Raw genomic sequence first — 6,282 nt, forward strand, 5'->3', positions numbered from 1 at the left:
AAACACTTGGGGAGAGTTGACATCTTCATGATGTTAAGACATCTTGCTCAAGAACAAGGAATGTGTTTCCATTTGCTTAGGTTTATTTTTGTGGAAAGATACTGAATCCTTAATTAGAAATTTCCAATCATCTGCTGAGCAGGATAAGGTCAAGTAAGTATATCCACACATAGATCATGTTAGTGAAACTGTGGAAAATTAAGAATGAACAGAAAAAAAGTTCACAGCTGCCAGAGAGAAGACATTGATTACCCACAAAACAAAGACCATCAGGCAGGCTGCAGATCTTCCAACATTAGAAGACAGAAAACATAAAGGTGCTGAGGAGAAATCATTGTCAACCCAGGTAAGCTAATCAGCAATCTAGAATTCTGTACCCAGGTAAACTAATCCTCAATCTAGTATTCTGTACCCAGAGAAACTGATCATCAAGCTAGAATTCTGTACCCAAATTAATTCTCAAGCTAGAATTCTGCACCCAGATAAACTAATCATCAAACTAGAATTCTGTACCCAGATGAACTAATTGTCAAGCTAGAATTCTATACCCAAATAAACTATCACTGCAAAGTGAGGGCAAAATAGAAACATTCTCACACATGAAAGGAAGAAGCGAGTTTATGTCCATAGATGCTCCCCGCCTCCTCCCCCCACCCCCACTGAAAGGCCTAAAGTATGTGATTCAACAAAGACAAAAGTACATTCCAAAGAAGGAGTGGATGCAGGAAGCAAGAATAAGCTAACATGTCATTCAATATGTTGATAAATCTAATTAACTATTGACTTTAAAATAGTTACAAAAGATAGGTGTGAACTTCTACATGCCAATAACATGGAAAATGGGAAAGAAGAGAGAGAATTCATTAAGGCCTTTTTCTTGCTTGTGGGAAGAAGAAAGACAGTGCATAACTTCAGCCTTTTGAGGGGAAAGAAAAATGGAAAGCTTACACATTAAAAAATTCAAGAGTGATGGTGAAAGAACAGACGTATGCACTATCATCACCAAAACAGGAGAAGAAAGAAAAGGACATAAAGCGAGCTTGATCGGTTCACAGAAATCAGGGAAGGAGGAGGAAAAAAAACAAAACAAAACCTGGCACACAGAAGTACAAAATAAGATGACAGAGTTAAATGCAACAAATCAGCAGTCACAAGAGATGTCATTGTATTAACTCACCTGTTAAATATCAAATTGGATTTAAACTACAGTTACATACTGCTTATAAGAGCCACAGATAAAACCAAATGACTCAGAAAGGTGAAAATTCAAAGGCTGCTTTAAAGTTAATTCTCGTTCTTACTGCTGTCGTTTATCCCCAGGGCTAGCATTTACACTTATTTTTAAAAACTAATCTCTTGTCAATCGGGCCATCATTCCCATCCGTTGGGTTTGGTTCATCCTACTCTGTCAGTAAACACAGTCACTGTTCCCCTGGCATGGTGTCATTTTCTCCATGTTTGGCCTACTTTGCGTGTCTTCAGAAGAAACCTAAAACAAGAGCCCTGTGGTGCTACACCCTTGTTGTTCTCAGGTGCTGTCCAGTGGATTTTGACTCAAGGCGCCCCTGTGCGCGAAACACCGGGAAACACTGCCCGGTCCTGCATCATCCTCACAATCGTTGCTACGTTTGTGCCAATTGTTGCAGCCGCCATGTCAATCCATCTCGTTGAGGGTCTTCCTCTTTCTCATGGACCCTCTACTTCATCTTCTCCACGGATTGGTCCCTACTGATCACATGTCCAAAGTGCGTGAGACCCAGTCTTGTCATCCTCACGTCTGAGGTGCATTCTGCCTAGACTTCCTCTGAGACAGACTCTCAACCCCAAATAGTTATTATTTCAAAAATTTCATTCCACTAGCTGCATATCCACCTAACCATCTTCTCATTCCTGCCGCCATTTTCCTCCCATCGTGTCCATCAATTTTCACGTGCCAGGGCTCGGGCCTCTGTGTTGCAGAGAACTGTTGCCAACAGCAGAGGCTTACCACGTCACAGGGGGTTTCCAGTCAAAACCCCAAACAACCTGAAACCCTTTCCCGAGGTGGAGAAAGAAAACATTAGCGGACCAACAAGGCTCATTTCTGCAGCTTAATGAACACATCTCTTACCTCCCGGGCTTCAGAATATCTTTCCCATCCTTCTTTTTTTCATTATTGTTGTTGTTGTTGTTGTTATGTTCTCATTCTTTCCTGAGAAATAAAGGCTCCAAGTCAAGACACAGTGTCAGCCCCAAGCTGGCTCTGCAGAGCTGTGCCCCAGTTGTTGGGCGTGTTCTGAGAGGATCCTTCTTAAGAAGCTCACCAGCGCCCGGGCGAGGTAACTGGTGGTGCACCTGTCTCTCGCAGCCGATGGGAGGATAATTAATGACATGGAAATGACTCCCAGCAGAGGTTAATTGACTTGGGCTGGCAGGCACTCGCACAGGCAGCAACGTCTTACATTACAGCTGAACAGAGCTTTCTTAAAGCACTTTGTTTACATATCGAGTGAGCTCATCCCTAAGAAATCGAGAAGGAGAAAGACAAGACAGGGCAGGGATGCAAGAAGGGGACATTTTTCACTGTTAAAAAAGTGAAGAAAGGCCAATGTCACTGATAAGAAATTGCCTTCTTCCCAGGGTGGAGTGTCACTCAGACACACGGGCGAGGAGGGACAAGTGTATGTTGAGGGGAGACTGAGGGGTGAGGGCCAGGGCAGCACTGGTAGGGCCCTCCAGGTCTCTGTTTATAGATAACCCCGTTAGTCACATTTGTCATGTTCTGTGAAGTCCCCACACACCCTGACTTAGTGAATGCTGAGCTCTTACACCCGGGAAGACAGGGTAGTTTCCTGCAAGCCTCTGGTCACAACCCCGCCATCAGCCGACCAATTCAGAACCTTGTTTCACACAGGCTTCTCTCTGAAGCCACTTCACTTCCTGTCTGTTGCCGATTGGTTATCATTGAACTTGTGGCCAGCCGCACTGGCACTCGGACCCGAACGGGGCTTACCCAGCACACGCGGGCTTGCTCTGTGAGCACTTCACGGCCTGGTTGCGCTCAGGAATGCTGGACCAAGCTCCAGCTCTGCCCTTGGCCATTCTAAGCAGAGAGGACACCAAAGGAAAGCCCAGGAGCGTGTGAGCCGAAGCAGGAAGGCGGAGCGCTGCCTTGTCGGGCTGCAGCTGGGAACATGCGTGTCAGGGGACAGGCTGCCTGCCGCTCTCTGCACCACCGGGAGAGCTTTTGGGGTCACGAAAGCAATCCGTCAACATGGAGCCCATGGGAGGATCAACTGTGCTTCCTTTCAGAGGAGGGGAACAGGGCCTGAGGGTGCCAGCGTGCCAACTGTGAGCCAGACGACAGACCTGTAAGAAGAACGGTAACACCAGGAAGGTACACATGCCTTAGCGCCACCAACCACGTGAGACCAGCGTTTGCCCAGAGATAAAGCTCAGAAGCCAGGAAGGAACAGAGAAGAAGGACAAAGGGAAATAAGACAGGGAGGCAGTGGGCAGAGTGCTGTTACAGCGTAGGGATTACAATGAACATCACAAAACAAAATGTGTGGGAATTGTTGCACGGAAAACCAATGTGCTCTGTAACCATCACATACACATGAGAAAAGAAGCTTAAAAAAAAAAAAATGCATGAGTGTGATGCCTCAAAATGGCCTGCCCACCCCTAACCAATGTGCCCATAGCCTCCTGGGAGCTGGGAGGGGTGCATCTTCTCAAATAGATGCTGACATACATCATGGGCTTTATTACAGGTCAAGCATGACTTCATTTGATCCTCACCCCAACCCTATCATGTAGGAACTTTTACTGTCCCCATTTTATGAATGCTGAAACTGAGGACCAGAGGGGTTAAGGAACTTTCCCAAAGTTGCACAGCTCATAGGACATGAGCTAGGCTTCAAATCTCAAGTCTGTAATTGTAACCACCTTGTCATCCTGTCTTTGTACTCATCATGACTGCTGTTATGGAGACAAGTGGCCTCACAACTCCCTACAAGATGTCCTGATACCCAGCTTGTTGCTCTGAGCATGTTTTTCCCCTTCAGTCTGGAGTGTCAGGGCCACCTCTGAACAGAGAGGAATTCTAAGGGCTCGGGGATCCTCCAGCAGAGACAGGACAAAGCCAGCGTGTGAGAGGAAATTGCTTGTGATAATCATCTTGCCAGCCCCCTCTCACTAGCAGTCCTATCATACAGGAGGGCACAGCCTGGCTCATGCATAGTCTCCGTGGGGTGTCAGCTCAGGCTTCCGGGACCCCAATCACCAGTCTATCATTCTGGCACTTATGATCATGATAAAAAAAAAAAAAAAATCCACTGCCGTAGAGTCAATTTCCACTCACCGTGCCTCTGTAGGACAGAGTGGAACTGCCCACAAGGTCTCCAAGGCTGTCAATCTCCCGGGAAGCAAAGCCCAAACCACACCCACTGCCTGGAGTCCATTCTGACCCACAGCGCCCCTAGAGGACAGAGTGGAACTGCCCCTTGGGGTCTCCAAGGCTGTCAATCTTCACAGAAGCAAAGCCCAAACCACACCCACTGCTGTGGAGTCCATTCTGACCCACAGCGCCCCTAGAGGACAGAGTGGAACTGCCCACAGGATCTCCAAGGCTGTCAGTCTTTACAGAAGCAGACTGCCTCTTCTTTCTTCCTCAGAGTGGCTGTGGTTTGAACCACCCACCTTTTGGTTGGCAGCTGAGTACTTTAACCGCTGAGCCACCAGAGGATAAATTGCCTACAGAGAAGGAGTAACCGAGTTGATACTAATCTTATTTTAAAACAGATATTTCTTGAAAAAGAAAATATCCCCAAAACAAAAAAATCAAAGCCACTTCAGCCAGATTGCCCCGTTTTCTCCACAATAGCTATCTTAATGAAATCTCAAGTTCATTTTCTCTATCTGAGAGCCTCTTGAAAAGAAAAGCACCTACGTTTCCAACCTGGGTCTAGAAAGAGGGGCTCAGGGTAACCAGACACCTCAGCAGCTGTGGTTTTACCCACTCACCTCTGCAGCGAAACTCTTTTGAACTTGACCTCAGGGGCCCTGCTTCTATTGCAAGTGCCAAGAATGGGACCTGATCAGTGACAGGGTGCAGGACGGCTCAGCTCCACCAGCCCCTAGAGAGCTGCAGGGAGGCGGGAAATACCTCGGTGGCCACTGCCCTTCCAGCCTGGTTTGCTCATGGTGCTAGGTGATGTCTGTCGATTCCGATTCATGGTGACCCGCTCTGTGTCAGAGCAGACTTAACCACTGCGCCGCCACCAGCCCCCTTCTCACAGTTACTATGACACTAAGGGAGGCAACCCTGGTTGCACAGTGGTTAAAGCGCTCTGCTGCTAACTGAAAGGTCAGTGGTTTGAACCCACCAACTACTCAGTGGAAGAAAGATGTGGCAGTCTGCTTCCCTAAAGGTAACAGCCCTGGAAACCTCTGGGGTACTTCTCCTCTGTCATATAGGGTCACTTGAAGTCAGAATTGACTCCAAGGCAGTGGGTTTTGGGGACCCAGACCAGGCAGGGTCCAGGGAGCAGGCAAGCATAGCCTCCAAGGAAGATTTTTACATGGACTCTTCCAATGGTTAAATCTGATTCAGGTTGAACAACACACCATTGTCCTGCCAGGAAGCTGGGAAGCCACCCAAAACCACTAGGGCTGTGGCACAAGGACTCAGGGCCAATTTGTGTAAGCTCCTTCTGGTTTAAGACAGGGCAATTTAAACTTCATGAAGGACACCAGTATTTATTGAAACACATCAAGTTGTTTAAATCTGTGTGTTCATAATACTACCTTGCTAACCCACTGCCGAGGAGTTCATTCCTACCCACAGCGCCCCTAGAGGACAGAGTGGAACTGCCCCACAGGGTTTCCAAGGCTGTCAATCTTCAAGGAAGCAAAGCCCAACCACACCCACTGTGGTGAAGTCATTCTGACGCACAGCTCCCCTAGAGGACAGAGTGGAACTGCCCCCCAGGGTCTCCAAGGCTGTCAATCTTCACAGAAGCAAAGCCCAAACCACACCCACTGCCTGGAGTCCATTCTGACTCACAGCGCCCCTAGAGGACAGAGTGAGAACTGCCCACAGGGTTTCCAAGACTGTCAAGCTTTACAGAAGCAAAGCCCAAACCACACCCACTGCCTGGAGTTGATTCCGACCCACAGCGCCCCTAGAGGACAGAGTGGAACTGTCCACAGGGTCTCCAAGGCTGTCAATCTTCATGGAAGCAAAGCCCAAACCACACCCACTGCCGTGGAGTCCATTCTGACCCACAGAGCCCCTAGAGG

The sequence above is a fragment of the Orycteropus afer genome, unplaced genomic scaffold, assembly GCF_000298275.1.
Source record: "Orycteropus afer afer isolate SDZICR_OR568_19922 unplaced genomic scaffold, OryAfe1.0 scaffold00006, whole genome shotgun sequence".
Classification (NCBI taxonomy): Eukaryota; Metazoa; Chordata; class Mammalia; order Tubulidentata; family Orycteropodidae; genus Orycteropus; species Orycteropus afer.